The following is a 16389-nucleotide window of genomic DNA, read 5'->3' as shown; positions in this document are numbered from 1 at the left end:
GGACGTTTCTTGCCGGCTCCTCCAGCACCTTCCTGGGCTTTCTCCTTGTCGCGTCGCTCGTATTCAGCTTTTTGCTGTTCGACAAGCTGTTCGACCTTCTTGCAGCTCTGGAGGTCATGGCCCTTGGTGCGGTGGATTTTGCAGTACTGCTTGTTGTTGCCTTCCTGCTTGTCGGCGACCGCCACAGCCTCCTCGCCAGAGCTACCAGCTTTGGCTTTCTTGGCGCCACCTCCGTTGCCGGACTTCTCAATGACTAGCACATCTTTGCCTTTCTTCTTCCTGTTGTTCCGCCGCCGGTTTTTCTTTGCCGGGGCAGTCTCCTCACTATCAGATCCTCATGCTCCTACATTCTCTCCGGGGAGTTTCCTCCCTTCCTCAGCGCGTGCACACTTGTCGGCCAGGGCATATAGCTCATTGACGTCTCTGATCTTGCACATCGTCATCTCCTCCCGCATCCTGCGGTTTCGCACGTTCTGATGGAACGCGCTGATTACCGCGGTAGGGTGGACATCTGGGATGTTGTGCTGTACACGGCTGAATCTCTGGATGTATTTGCGCAGGGGCTCTCCTTCCTTCTGGGCGAGCAGATGAAGGTCGCTCTCTTGGCCATGAGGCTTGTGGCCGCCTGTAAAGATGCCGGCAAACTGATGGCATAGGTCTGCTCAGGAGGATATGGAGTTATCCGGCAAGTGCATGAGCCAGGATCTGACATTGGGCTTGAGTACCAGCGGGAAGTAGTTGGCAAGGATCTTGTCGTCCCGTCCCCCGGCAGCTTGCACCGCGATGGTGTAGATGCTGAGGAACTCCGACGGATGCGACTTGCCATCGTACTTCTCTGGCACGTCTGGCTTGAAATTCTTCGTGCTGGCCACTGGACTTGCCGCAGCTCACGAGTGAACGCAGGGGATCCTACCGCGTACGGCAAGTCGCCTGGTTCCCCTCGCGCATGCATGTCGACAGAGGGCCCAGCGCGCTGGTCCGATTGACGTCGCGCTTCTCTTCGGCGCTCGATGCGAATACGAGCGTCTTCTTGCTGTCGTTCGTGAAGAACTTGGCGCTGATCGCGGCGAGCTCGTGGATCCGATGATGCGGTGGAGTCGCTGTCGAGGTGGATCCGGCGAGTCGGCGATCTTGGCCTTCGGGGGGGAGAGTGCATGGTGGTTGCACCCCCACCGGTTTCGTCGCCACCGGCTCGTGCCTGACAGTCCTGCCGCGGCAGCGATGTACTCGGCTGCCGCGGAGTGTCGCCGTTGGCGAAGCCGATGAGACTCTGAATGGTGGCCCTCCATCCGTCGATCTTGTCTTCCGTTGGAGGGTAATCCAGGAGCAGTTGAGCTCGCGTCAAAGCTTCTGCTGGAGTGGTGGGAGGCAGTGGCGAACGATGCGAGGAGCGGGATATGCTCGGACTTCTAACTATGTTAGAAGGAGCAGTATCCCGTCCAGGCGACCGTGCCTCGCTCGTGCCAGCATGTTGGCGTGCATGCTGGTCTTGAGCATCCCGAGATCCACCAGCTCGATCTTGGCCCAACAGGCGTATGGTACTGCGAGTACCATGACGCTGTCGGTCCTGCGCCTCCTGAGATGGGCGCGGAACATGCGCGGACGCCGAGGTCTGCGCAGCCTTGTCCTTGGACCTGGCAGCGTCGTGAGCTCCCTCGTCGATGTCCGTTCTTCCGCCGGCGTCTACCCCACCACCCGTTTGCTCCGGTGATGGTGGGATCGACGTGGACGGAGCAGCTGCCGCCGAAGTCTTCTTCTTCGGTGGCATGTCGATGAAGAAGATGAAGATCTGGCTCGTGTGCACGCCGGATCGGGTTCACACAACCTCGACGCCCCCTACCTGGCGCGCCAAAGATGTCGGGGAAGCTGATCCACGAACACCTATGGGGCCGGCGGACCGGGCCCCTTTCGGTTCGGCGGGGGGCGGAGATCGCACGAAGAGCAGATCGAGGCGAAACACACGAGCAGTTTACCCAGCTTCGGAGCTCTCCGGAGAGATAATACTCCTACTGCTGCTTGTCTGATTGTATTGAGTTCTTGCTCGGGTGCGCTGAGTGCTACAGTACACACAAGCTGCTAGCGAGACCGAGCGTGAGTGTTTTCTGGTTTCGAACCCCCCTCTACGTTGCGCATGGGCCTCCTTTTATACGCACAAGGGGTCACCGACAGGTGGCAACGTAGACAAGGGTAAAAATGGAAAAAGAGGGGTGGTTGGTACAGCTACTCGTACAGTGCATCCTACCTAACCCTGACGGCAGGGGACAAAGGCATTAAATGCCTGTCTGCGTCGCCCAAACAATGCAAAAAAGGACCGTCAGGGACGCCACCGCTTGCCACGATGGCAATCTTGTCAGCGTCGCATGCCACCGCACACCGCTGGCTGCACAGCCTCTCGCCACGCGCGCCTGGAAAGGCCCCCAGGGCGACACGTTGGTGGATGTGCTGGAGCGCGGGTACAGAGTGGTTGCCTGCCGCGGCAAGCGCCTTGCCGCGGCCGTTGTCTTGCCGCGCCCGGAAGCTTGTCGCTCACCGGGCCTTGCCCGGACGCGTGGCACGTCGCGGCAAGTTCCTTGAGATGCCTTGGTTGGCCTTCCCGGCAAGCTCCTCTTGCCGGGGCCTTGTCTCCTTGACTTGAATACTTTGTTCTTGAATGGCTCCAGAAAGAACCACAGAGGACCTTGGCGGTCACCCGGCATGCCTTGCCGCGGGGTGCTGCCACTGCCCGTGCACAAGTTCGGGATACTAGGGTACCCCTACTCTAGTATACCGACACATGGCATTTTATGGTACAGAAGTAACAGTACTGAGCAGAGTTGTTGATAGGTATCTTCATGGGGGAACTCATAAGCAACACTCTAAATAGTGCTTGAGCTGTTACAGATGTTTTAAAGCTGACTATTAATGATAATCAACTTTAACTGCTACCGAAACAATGTGTGATATATGCTCAATGTCCCGTGTAATGGCAGAGAGATTGGAATTTAATAGAGAATATATATTAAGAGCTGAGCTATGGCCTATAACATCAAGGGAATAACTGATAAGGAATGACAACGTACTTGAAAAAGAAATCACCAGTTGACGGTATAGCCGACAAACCCGAAATTGCAATTTGATCAAAATCTCATGAAACATGAGGTCTAATATTGCACAATGTATAGCTGGTGGGTAACAGTTCCAGGTCTAGTAGGCTTAATATTATACATGACACAAAATTTGTTCGATGTAACTCTTACCATGAGCTTGTTGGCAACTCCCCTTAAGCTAGGACAAAATATAATGGGTGAAATTAAATTAAAGATTGGAAGCAGTTTTCAACGCCTTCAACATGTTGAGGCCTTGCACATCCTACAAAAATGGCAGATGCAAAATCAAAAAAATATCGCTATTTTTTCAGAAAATATTTAGTCAAGATCTGAAACACCCATGAAATTTTAACCAATAAGGCAAACATGGAAGTGGAAAGAGAAACTGAAAGTGCTAGTTATTGACTAGAGGGTGGGGTGGGGTGGGGTGGGATAGGCGATTTTTATGAAAGGCTCTGAAAACAGACAATGTCTACGAAGGTAGCGGAAGCAATACAGGATCTAACAGCATTGATGGTTAAGATGAGCAGGCATGGCAGGTGTAGACCTCATACATGGATGCATGCATTGAAGATAAACACAAGAAGTATGAAGATAAATGAGCTAACAGATGAATGGCTTCAGAGAATATCTTCAAATACAGACAAAGAGAGAGGGTGGGACCAATGGCTTGGGGAAGACACTGATTTGTTTGACCGGTTTCAACAGTTGTGACAGTTGTACGTCTCAGAAGACCTTGTCTTCACCTTATTCCCCTTGAGCTAAGGTCACCTAGACCTCACCCAATCACTTAGGTAAGTCTTCAAGGTAGACTTCCAAACCTTTACAGACTTCGTTCACCGGCAATCCACAATGGCTCTTGGATGCTCAGAACAGGACGCCTAAGCGACTAGAAGATTAGAGTCTTCAAGTGTAATAAGTCTTCAGTTCACTCAGAACAAAATGTCTTCAGTGATGCTCAATCACTTTGGGCTTTGGGTGTTTTGGGTTTGTCCTTGTAAGGATTCTCTCTCAAAGGCTTCGGAGGAGGGTTGCTCTCAAACGACAAAAGCCGTGTACTTCTCTCAAAGGCAACCCGATATGATTTGTCCGAAATGACCCTGGATCATTGGGGAACTGGCACATGTTCAACGGTCGGAATTTGAACCCACGCGACAGCTTGACTTGGGCTACAAGTAAAGCTGACTCATCCAACACAGGATAAAATTTTCTCTCATTTATCTTCGCTTGAAGACATAGGATTTTAGGTTGAGCATCACGTCAGATTCTGACTTCGCTTACCTCTACCCCACTTGACATTCAGTGGCTCCTATGACTCAAGAATTAAGAAAATGAAACTACCAAAAGACTATGTCTTCGTGCTTCATTGTCTCCAATGAATGTCTTCATGAACCATTATCTTCAATATGAATGTCTTTGTGAACCACCTTTGTCTTCAGTGTCTTCATACATTTTTAGGGGTCATCTTCGATGGGTAAACTGAATCAATAAGGATTTCTACCTGTGTTCTCCTGTGAATCTCACAGACACGTTAGTCCCACAACCAAGTTTGTCTTCAATACTCCAAAACCAACAAAGGGTGGCACTAGATGCACTTAAAATCTCCCCCTTTTTGGTGATTGATGACAAACTGGTTGAAGTTTTCAACGGGGATACAAATATGTGAAGTTAAGGTACAAGGTGTTTGGTTTCATGAAGTAGTAGGTGCTCCCTTTGAAGATGTGCATATATGTAATTTGCTTTCGAATGCAAATGTACATGGCAGATTTTGCTTTGTGGAGATCTCCCTCTTTTCATGAAGGCACAACATGTGCATCCAAAGATTACATTGAAAATAATGAAATGCACAATGGAATATGGGCGTCTGCGAAATGACTTAATGCGCATAAGATCAAAGTTAAGTAGCGGGCAACCAAAAACAACAACGAATGTAGCAGACGTCCATCAAGACTTGAAGTTTACAACCCCAATACCAAATGTTCGAAACGAGAGTTGCAAACTTAACAAAATACAACAAACCCGACTCAAAATTCTCGCTTGAAGACTATCAACCCATATGCTTCTCCCCCTTTTGTCATCGAATGAGCAAAAAGGTGTGAAGACATAGGGTGTCTAAGCGTTCCCGGACGGCGGTGGTGAAGATGTTGGTGCAGCCGGGTCGACGTTGGTGTTGGGCGGTGCAAAAGGGCCTGATGCAGTATCGCGATGCAGAGAAGTCATTGTTGGAGAAGTGGCATCATCTTCATCAATAAGCCGGGCATGAACAGTAGGTGCAGAAGAAGAATAGTCTGAGTCTTCAATAGACGACATAGCTCGCCACTTCTTTGTTGATGGGGGCTTGGAGCCAAACTTGAAGGTTTCCTTGAAGCCATCGGCAGCAAGGTCATCTTCAGAGCATAGGAGTGTGAGGCTCTTCCAAGCGCGGCGATTAGCTTCATGAGCAACAAAAGCATTTTTGGAGGAGAGGTTCCTGACGCGATTGATGTCACTTAGCAGACTCTGCATCTGACGCTTTTGCCATAAGTGATGCTTGTCCTGCTTTTGTTGAAGAGAGACAAGAAGCTCTATGTCTGTCATCACCTTGGGGTGTTTTTGAGGCCTTTATGGAACTGTACTGGTAGTAGCTTCAGTATCAGCTTGACGTGGTTGCCTAATCTGACCAGCAAGACCAGAAGTGGAGGCCACATTAGGAAGGTGAATGCGCAGAGTGGCTTGGTTACACAAGTCTTGGATTTTTGTCTTCTGAAGGATAAATGACTTCATGAGGAGCGTCAACTTCATGCAGACATTTTTGTCTTCTGAAGGATAAATGACTTCATGAGGAAGTATTTTAGGTTGTCCAAATCCTTCACCTCAAACTCATTGCTCAGACACCCCTTCAATCTCTTTATTTCCTCCTCATCATCTCCGATGATGATAATGTCATCCACATAAACTGCAAGAATGGTGATCTTTCGATTAGAGAGTGAGTGTCTGTAGAACACCGTGTGGTCACCATTACATTGACCATACCCCATAGCACGGACAACACGTCTGAACCTATCGAACCAAGCCCTCGGCGATTGCTTCAGTCCATACAAGGATTTCTTCAGCCTGCATACCTTCCCCGTGGTCTGTGAAGTACCAAAACCTGGTGGTATCTCCATGTACACTTCTTCCTGCAACTCATCATGCAAGAAGGCATTCTTGACATCTAATTGATGCAATTTCCACCCAAAGTTTGCAGCACAGGAAACCAATATCCTTACTGTGTTCATCTTTGCCACTGGAGCAAACGTCTCGTCATAGTCAATTCCATAAGTTTGACTATATCCTCTGGCAACCAATCTGGCCTTATACCATTCCACCTTCCCCTCAGGATTCTGCTTCACTGTATAGATCCACTTACAACTCACTGCTTTCTTTCCTGCCGGCAATGTGGTTAGCACCCACGTCTTGTTTTTCCTCAGTGCTTCCAACTCTTCTATCATTGCTTCAGGCCACTTTGGATCTTGCTTTGCAGCCTTCCAATCCTTTGGGATTGACATGATTTGAAGAGAGGCAACAAACACTCTATAGGAAGGAGACAAAGCCTCATAAGACACAAAATTTCCAATGTCATGATTATCAAAAACCTTCGGTGGTAAAGCTTTCTGTGCCGCTTCATGTGTCCCCTTTCGCAACGCAATAGGTAGCTCCACTGTGTCAGATGAGCCTGCACCACTGCCTTGCTGCTCCCCCTGCACTGACTGCTCCCCCTGCACTTGTTGCTCCCCCTCCTGCACAAGTGGCTGCCGCCGAGAATATACCAAAGTGTCAGATGAGTCATGCACTAGTGGCTCTCGTCGAGAGTACACTAGGGGGGTCTTCTGCCACCGATCTCGAACAGGGAGCTGGAGATTACCAATATGAATGGAACCCACTGTTGGTTGGACCTGTACCTGCACACCACGATCAATGAGAGTACCAATCGAAATTGTACCAACAATTGGCTGGACTTGAACCTGCACATCATCATCAATGTTAGTGCCCACAGAATCCTCCTGAGTGTGAGATACAGCCTTCTCCCCCTCTTGACCATCCCGCACAGAGTGTAAATGGTCAAGCTCTTGAAACAACACACTTAGATCTGTTGGCTCACCATAGAATGGCTCAGACTCCCTGAAGGTTACATCCATACTGACAAACCTGCGTTTCTCTGAGGGACACCAACATTTATATCCCTGCTGACTAGAAGAATAGCCCAGAAAAATACACTTCACTGCTCGCGGATCAAGTTTTCCAACAGAAAGACGGTGATCTCGAACAAAACAAGTACTGCCAAACAACTTTGGGGGAACAACAAACTTAGTTTCTCCATATACTAGCTCACACGGAGATTTCATGCTTAGTATTCTTGATGGTGTCCGGTTGATCAAGTATGTGGCTGTCATAACTGCTTCACTCCACAAGAACTTGGGCACATTCATCGTAAACATCAATGACCGAGCAACCTCAAGAATATGCCGATTTTTCCTTTCTGCCACTCCATTCTGAGGAGGGGTGTCTGGGCATGAAGTTTGATGAAGAATACCTTGATCAGACAAGTAAGCCCCAAATGTGTTGTTCACATACTCTGTCCCATTGTCAGTCCTGATCACCTGCCCTGCACCTGAAACTGATTCTTCACCAAGGCATGGAAATTCTGAAAACAGCTAAACACCTCATCTTTGTGACGCATCAAATAAATCCAAGTCATACGAGAATAGCAATCGATGAATGTAACAAAGTATTTCATTCCATTCATTGATACAACTGGGCTCTTCGATACATCCGAATGAATAAGCATAAAAGGAGATATGCTCCTAAGCCCCTTACTCACATATGAAGCTCGTGTGTGTTTGGCATATTCGCAAGCATCACATGTCAACTTGCCCTTGCCTATCCCACACATAACATCCGGAAAGATTCTACTCATCTTATCAAAAGATACATGGCCCATCCTACAGTGATGGATCATCGCCTCCTTCTCCTTGTCCTCCATGGTCGCAGCACACACCAAGTCCGTCTGCACCTCCTGGTCCATGTACCAGAGCCCTCTACGCCTGGTGCCAGTCCCAACCGTCTGACTCGTCTGTCGCTCCTGAATCACGCAACCGAATTTGTCAAGGATCACACGACAGTCAATTTGATCAATTAGAGCACTGAAAGAGACCAAATTGACAGGAAAAGCCGGCACATGTAAAACTGAGGATAGGGAGATGGTCGGAGTGCACTTGACTGTGCCAACCCCTATGACAGGCTGGTTTGTGCCATCAGCAGTTTGCATAGTGCCCGTGTGAGATGGAGGGTGCTTCTTGTAAGACTCAAACACGCAGGATTTACTAGCAACATGCTTAGATGCTCCAGAGTCAAGAACCCACTCTGGAGCGCACTCATTAGAAGCAAGAGATGCCTTTTCTGGATTACCTTCATCAGTGGAGGCCCAGAGAGCAAAGTCTCCATAGTCAGCATCATCTGCATCTTTGCCTTTTGACGTCCCAGTGTCTCCTGCCACTGTCATGTGAGCCCTCTGATCCCATGAGTGTCCTGTCATGTGAGCCCTCTGATCTCATGAGTGTCCTGAGTAACCACCTCTGCCCATAGAAGCCTGACCCCTTGAGGTCCCTGAGTATCCACCTCTGCCTCTAGCACCCCTGCCTCTGCCAGTTCCCCCTCTGTTGTATCCTCTGCCTTTGTCACGAGTTGGACATGCCCACTTCCAGTGACCTATCTCCCCACAGATATGACATTTGTTGGGATTGCTCCACTCCATGCGCTTAGTGACTGCACATGTCGAAGCCGGCACAGCCTTCATGTCTGCATGCTCAAGAGATAGCCGCACCTCCTCTTGAGACATTGCAGCAATAGCCTCCTCAATAGAGGGCAGAAGAGGTTGGTGCAACAGGGATGCCCTCCTGCCATGAAAGCAACCTCTAAGACCCTCCAACAGTTTCAGCACACGCCTGCGTGCAATCCACTTGCGCCCCGACTCGATGCAAGCCGCATCATAGAGTTCCAGAGGGTCGCAGTTATCCTGCTCTGCCCACAGAGCCTGCAGCTCTGCCACATATGCCATCACTGACATGTCATCACCTTGATGCAGCCGACTAATCTTCCCCTCAATCTAAGCAATTAGCATGACATTGCCCTTGCCTGAATACAAAGTGGACAGAGTCGTCCATATCGCAGCGGATGTGGATAGCCCCTCCATAGAGCGTCCAATGGGGGGCACCACCGAGTTCAACAACCAGCCAATGAGCATAGAGTTTATGACCTTCCATCTCTTTCCCTCCACAGTAGTCTTGTCTCCTGGTTCAGCAACAACACCCAACAAGTGCCCATCAAGCTCCTTCTGTTCCACAGCCAGCAACGCCCTCCGGGACCAACTCAGATAATTGGTAGTCCCCTCTAACTTCATGTCCATGGGCGACAATTCGATCTTCTGAGCCACTTCCTGTCGAGGAACGATGGCCCCAGATTTCGACTCCTCGAGGATCTTAGCTAGCTTCTCGAAAGCCTTAGCAAGGCCTGTTGGCTCACTCATCTTCGGACACAGCCTCTACACACCCAACAACAACAGCAGCAAGCACAGCCGCACACAGTCCTCTGCAGAATCAGCAGCAATAGTCCTCTGCACATACACAACAAGGCTCTCTGATCTTTCTCCCCCTCTGCCCACAGCCGCAAAACAGCAGAAACAGCAGCCCACAGCTCGACTTCTCTTTCCTCTCACGAAGCAACAACAGCAGACCAAGACGAACCCAGCAGCAACACTTCTCCACTCAATCTCTCCCCTGCCACTCTCCGCACACGCATCAGCAACAATCAGCAGCACCTTCCTCTCTTCAATCCCAGCAGCCAGGACACAACGGCAACGAGCAGAGCCATGCAGACTCGCTCTCTCCCTCCGCGCGAACGACAGCAGCACGCCTCTCCTGCTCTGCACGCTCGCCGCTCCTCCGGCTCTTCTCCTCCACAACCGCACGCCTCCACGCGCACAGCCGCCGTCGATTTCCCGCTGGCCCGCGTGCAGCCGCCATGCACTCGCCGCCATGACGCTCAGCTGCACGCGTGCGCTCGCACACAGCCACGTCCGCCCAGATGCGCCGCCGGCCGGCGACTAGGCCACCGTCGCCATCATCCCTAGCACCTCGCCTGCGTCTGATACCATGTTGAGTCGCAGGCTCACCCTGTTTGTGGCTGTGTCGTATGTGTGTGGTGGCTCAGCTGAGAACGGGAGGACTGGATGCCTCCTTCTAGGTCAGCACCTCCTCATGGGCTTGGGCCCTAAGTGAAAAGGCTTGATGGGCTTGGGCCCATACCGGTTCAACAGAAGCCCTTTTGTCGGAAAGTAAATAGCGACTCTTCCAGGTCTTGGGGCCGTTCGATGCGCGATCCACGGCGACGGTTACACCATAATCCAGCGAAGTGGTACGGTTGAAGAGGAGACCTTGGATCCGAGATGGACGGCTCAGCTGTCTTCGCGCGCTCGCCTTGACCATTCAAATTAACTGAACTCTGCTGTCAGGTGTTGTCAAGTTACAGAGATAGCGTTGGGTCCAGACACCAATCTGGCCGACAAGTTGAGAGGCCATCCAGGAGTAACAAGTGCCCCACTCGTGACAATGAATCTAAGGCACTATTGTCCACCCCTGATTTGTATTTGAAACTGAACTGCAGCCCCACAAGTTTTCCCTGTTTTTGCGCTGAAGATCTGAACCCAACTGTTGTTCAGTCAGACTTCACAGGTTCTTATGATATGTATAGATGACAAACGGCCCTCTTTGTAAATATTGCCTCCACTTATTGACAACCATAATTAGTGCAAGAAATTCCTTCTCGTAGATGGATAATTTCTGATTCATAAATCCTAATGCTTTGCTCATATGAGCAATGGGGTGCTCATTCTGCATCAGCACAGCACCCACCCATGACCCCTATTGCGCAAGCGTCTGTTTCAATGGCAAATGGCAGCTTGAAATTTGGCAAGGCCAAAGACTGGGGTACGAGTCATCACTTGTTTTAAGAGCTCAAATGCTGATGTAGCATGTTCAGACCAGACAAACCCCTTCTTAGTCAGCAGCTGTGTCAGGGGTTTCGTGATGATACCATAATTCCGAACAAACTTGCGATAGTACCCTGTTAATCCGAGAAACCCTCGCAATTCTGTAGCATTGGTGGGCACGGGCCATTTCTTCAGCTGTTTTTTCTGGATCCGTAGCCACCCCAGTGTCTGAAATAATATGGCCAAGATAGTGAATGTTGCTTTGCCGAAGGAGTACTTGGACAGTTTTGCAAAGAACTTGTTTGCATGGAGCTGCTCGAGCACAAGGCGTAGGTGTTCCAGATGAGCTTCCCATGATGCATTGTACACCAGGATGTCGTCCAAGAACACTATCACAATTTGTGAAGGAAAAGAGCAAAGACTGAGTTCATGACGCACTGGAACGTCGCTGGTGCATTCGTAAGACCGAAGTGCATCACATGGAACTGAAAATGCACGTGGTGTGTTTTGAAAGCCGTCTCTGGTTCATCTCTAGGGCGCATTCAAATCTGATGATAGCCTGCACGAAGATCTAGCTTTGAAAAGAACCTTGTGCCTGCGAGCTCATCGAGTAATTCGTCCACCATCAGAGGGGTACACATCTCCATTAGAGAAGGGGTTGGTGAAAGGGGTTTGTGACGATTCACCAACCCTAGTATGCAGTGTATTGTACTCTTTATGTAGGTGAACACACTAGGTGCCTGTGTGCCACATTTATACATCTCGTCCGTACACACAAGCACACATCTTCTACCCCGTCGCTTCAGGTATGCATCTTTCCTCTGTGCGGCAGCTATGTCTCTATCGTTGTCGTCACATGGACAGCCGTGGCAACAGAGGAGAGCTGCAGCGGGGTCTAGCCTGTAATTCCATTTTTTGGGTTCACTTGAGATCGACGAATCGGAAGGAAACTTGAGATCGATTAGAGTTCGGTGAATCGGACATCAATTTCCGATCAAACCGAGCGAATTCGTACTCCGATCTAGATCTGGGAGCATAGCGAACATAAAACTAGTTAAAGAAGACACACATTGCTTAAACAAATGGAATGAATAGTTTGCTAACTGGGGCCATAGCCAACATAAAACTATCCTAACAACATTTTCTTGTTTTGCACTTCCTTCCGTAAATAGATGATGTGTAGGACATGGGCGCAGTCTCCACCATGCAACGTGGACCATTAATTTCCGAACAAGTATATCAGTAGAAGTAATATGAATACAACCTCCGTCCCAAATTATAAGACATAAGTGTCTTATTTATGTCTTATAATTTGGGACCGAGGAGCATTATATTATGGAACTACTCTTATGTATAAACTTAACCTAATCTTTATCTTATGTATGATGAGTCAAGTTTAGAAACATATGAATTTGATGGACAGATGTAGTTTTTGTTAGTCATTCACATTTTATGATAATGTGTAGTACTAACGTATTTGGCTTCTGAGCAGAGTTCCAAGAATGTTTTGGAAGGCAACTTGAAGACTTTGGTTCCATTATTTTAGAATCACGTGGACGACAGGTGCTTGTAAAGCTGCACACTTGGTGTAAAGAGGTGTCTGAAAAACTGTGAGGGAGGTAGTTGTTCGGGGCGTCATATATAACCATATTTCAGAATGGTTAGGTGGATGCTCAGTATGCTACCAATACATTGTAGCGACACCAGCAATTGTACTTCTGTAGCATGCCAAAATAGTAAATAAGAACATAGCAACTTTGTTCTCTTGGAAACCTACCCTCGAGCGCTCGCGCTGCTCCCAAGGGTGGCGGCGGGGGCTATCTGGACCCGCCAGGGCCGGTGCGTGTGGATGGTGCTCTGTTCTGGATGGTGCTCTTCTACTACTCTGTCTGCGGGGGCTATCTGGACCTGCTAGGAGGTGAGGAGCTCCAGCTCCACATTTGAGGGCGGGGGATGTTTGGGGTGCTATCAGGTGTGCAGTACTCCTGACGTAGGTCCTGCTCATTATGGGTGATGACAATACTCGCGGGTGTTGTTTCCTTCTTGGAGGCCTCATCGAGGAGATTCGGCCCCTCTCCCATCCCCGAGCTTTACTCTCCGGGTGAAAACCAATATCTGCCTCGTCGGATCGGCGACTACAGCACCCTTGGCGTTGTTTCTGCAATGGAAGCATTGTTCTTTTGGAGTTTTGACCACTTGGCAGGAGCACCTAGACTGGTGAAGTGGCTGGTCGGAAGCTGGCGGTGCCGAGGTGGGGGTGGTGTCTGCGGTGGCGTGTCCATTTGGGGCTGAGTGTTGGCCGTCAGTGTTGGGCAGTTGGAGCACACGTGACATGCATTGCAGCATCAAGCAAGTCTTGTTGGAGCGGCACATGTTTGCTCCTCTTTCATCGGATATGGCTTCTCTCTCCGGTGTCGACGAGGTCACAAAACATACTTGTGGTAGTCCTGCCCGATGCAACAAGTGGTGCTCTTTGGTAAAGTCGAGGCGAAGTCGAAGTCGCCCGGCTGTGAGTATGGTTGCTGATGTATGATGACACCCCTTTATCGGCAATGTGATTTTATGTTTGTGTTGTGGCGTTCTTTTATGTCCTGTTGTGCTTGTGTGGTCCTTGTGCAGGTTTTCACCCGGTTTCACTTCTATAAACCGAGTAGACTGTTGAAGTAGAAATCGAGAGAGAGAATCGAGAGAGATGTAAATGAAAAGTGTATCCTTATTTCATCAGATCGGTTACATATATAGCATGTGAAAGGGTGCCTCTTGGGACGTGACTGTTGGTGAAGACAACCCTTACAGGCGCAACCGACGTGCGGTTGCCGGGAAGGAGTGGGGATTAACCTTAACTAACGTTTAGTTAATTAATCTTAACACTTCACCCTAATCACCACCTGACAATGCATAATCATCATCTTGATTATAGGCTCCTTCAAAAACCTTGTGGGAAAAATATGAGGAGATAGGTGTTTGATATGTTGCTAAAACTCCTTCAAACCCAGTGGGAAAATAAGGAGAAAACGATGTAACATATAATGGTTATTGTCTCTTTTAACTCAATACGAGAAAACTCAGAGTTTAGAACACAATAAATATGTCACTTATACTTTCTTGAAAAAGCCTCGGTGGGGAAAACAGAAAATATGACATATGGTCTTGTGTTGATATTAGTTCATTAAAAACCTTTATGAGAACCTATAAAGTAAACTCATGAAGGGGAAAAAGTATAATATGATGCTTTTAACAGGAACACTTCAGGAAGATACTCCCCCTGATTCTTGCATATTCCGAAGTCTGTCATATACCAATTCCATGAACACATTTCTAGAACATAGAAGTTGGTAGAGACCTGGTGAACAAATCAGTAGCATGGTTTGATTTCCAAGATATGCAATATAGTGATATTCCTTATTATTAACCTGTTTGCATCCGGTCAACACAAGAACATTATCGTTGAGATAATGGTTGGTGGATGTAGCCATGAGGTCTGTTTCGAAGACTCTTCACAAGAGGGCTACCACACCTAGTAGGAACACTAAGCTTGTCTATGATTTGACATAGTGGGGATCTGATCGATATATCTAATGATATCGGTGCTCACATTTCTGTGAAACTGAAAAACCAGGATAAGATGTTTGATGCCTTGGAGATATCGAAAGATATTCTTGAGTACCAACCAATTGTGTTCGATGGATCCAATGGCATTATGGAATGTTGAGTCCCAATATCTCATTTCCATCATCTCTTGGTATAAATAGATCTTTCTCTACGTTTAGAGAATGAACTACTATAAGAGTTATGGATGGATAAGATTTGTCCATAATGAATTTCTTCAATATATTATGAATATAGACAACATAGTATACCATAATGTATGAATGAAGGTGCTCAATTTGTAGTAACGAGCGGTATTTTGGTTTACCAAATCCTTCATTTTAAACTCCGTCATTTAGATGATTACATATGTCATCATTGTAGACACATGAACATGGATAATCATCGTTGTAGGAGTAATCCTTGTGTATAAGGATCTTACTATGTCAGTTGTACCATATGTACCGGCAACAATAAATCATATGGTGACTTACTGATTTTACACAATGTATGTTGCATTTTGTATTTCGATTCAGAATTGAGATTCCATCGGGAATCAATCATATATGTCTGAATCTAGTGATCCGCATGGATATGTAATCACTACTCTATCAACTGCAGAGATAGATGATTTTGTACTGCCAATGATATAAGTTATCGGAAATTCCACCTCTGGAGAATAGTTGGGTGTTTGCATGAACCCTTGTGCCACAATACTTGCTCTATGTTTCACCACCTCATTGTTCTCATTTTGTTTCCAAAAGAAAACTGGTGTAGGTATTGCTTATGAATACCTTCCAATTATTGAGCAAGATCATTTCTACCTAGATTATACCCTTTGCTTGAGTTCAGTCCGAGTGTTGTTCACACTTTGTCATGGCCATGGTCTTTGGATCTGAATCATTTGAAAGGTTTTTGCAATATAGTTGAGAAATGTATGTCGACAATTGTCGACTTCCAGTTATATGTTTCTTCAGAATCTATATATCAATATAGAGTTGATGAAATATCGTTACCCATGGTGATTGCTCGCGATATCCCAATGCGATTGAGTCGGGTATTCCGATGTCCCAGTCATTGTGTGCACTATGACCGGGTTGGTGGAGGTTTCTCATCCACTGGGTATACTACCCATTAGGTGTCTGTCAACGTGACGTTGACTTGTATTTGCTGATTCAGAGGCCCCGATATCCTTGCTTGCGAGAAGTTGAATCCTGATGTACTTTTGCCATACATCTCCCCTGTTACATTCAACGGGGAGTGGAGTGGTTTTTGTTGGTACCTCCACTCTTTCAGGTGTACTTTTGCAGGATTTTAGGATTGGATGACACATTTATAGTCAGTAAATGAATCTGGTAGGTTATCTGCAATGTGATGCAAATCTTTTGAACGCATGGTTCATATCTTTGAGTACATGGATTTGAGGCAGAAATGTGTAGCACGTTCCACTAATTTCTTGGCATTCTTTATAGTATTTGAAATCTCCCCCTAATGCCTGGAAATGTTCCTCACTGAATCAACATACTAGCCTTGAATAACTCCCCATGTGAGGGGCTTGAGGTATTGACGGTAATACAGTTATTCCTCACATAGATCCCAACTATATGTTGAGGGGCCTATGATGTATGTCGGGTGGTGATATCGGTATGCAACCGAATTACTGCAGATGAGAAATACTTTGTATATTTCCACGTATCAAAGATAGAGGGG

At 47.7% G+C, this 16389-nt stretch overlaps 1 protein-coding gene across 2 annotated transcripts in view; it reads left to right on the top strand.

The window, feature by feature from the left end:
• The window catches only part of LOC119337222 (pentatricopeptide repeat-containing protein At5g65560-like), a 33818-nt gene extending 20154 nt beyond the window's left edge, over window positions 1–13664 (top strand). For both annotated transcript variants that reach the window (XR_005163070.1, XR_005163069.1), the window contains exon 5: window positions 12584–13664. The gene's annotated coding sequence lies outside the window, so the exon portion shown is untranslated. The remainder of the gene's footprint in view (window positions 1–12583) is intronic.
• The last annotated feature ends 2725 nt before the right edge of the window (window positions 13665–16389 follow it).

This window comes from Triticum dicoccoides, chromosome 7B (genome assembly GCF_002162155.2).
Source record: "Triticum dicoccoides isolate Atlit2015 ecotype Zavitan chromosome 7B, WEW_v2.0, whole genome shotgun sequence".
NCBI classification, from domain to species: Eukaryota; Viridiplantae; Streptophyta; class Magnoliopsida; order Poales; family Poaceae; genus Triticum; species Triticum dicoccoides.
This window is presented reverse-complemented; position numbering and strand designations above follow the sequence as displayed.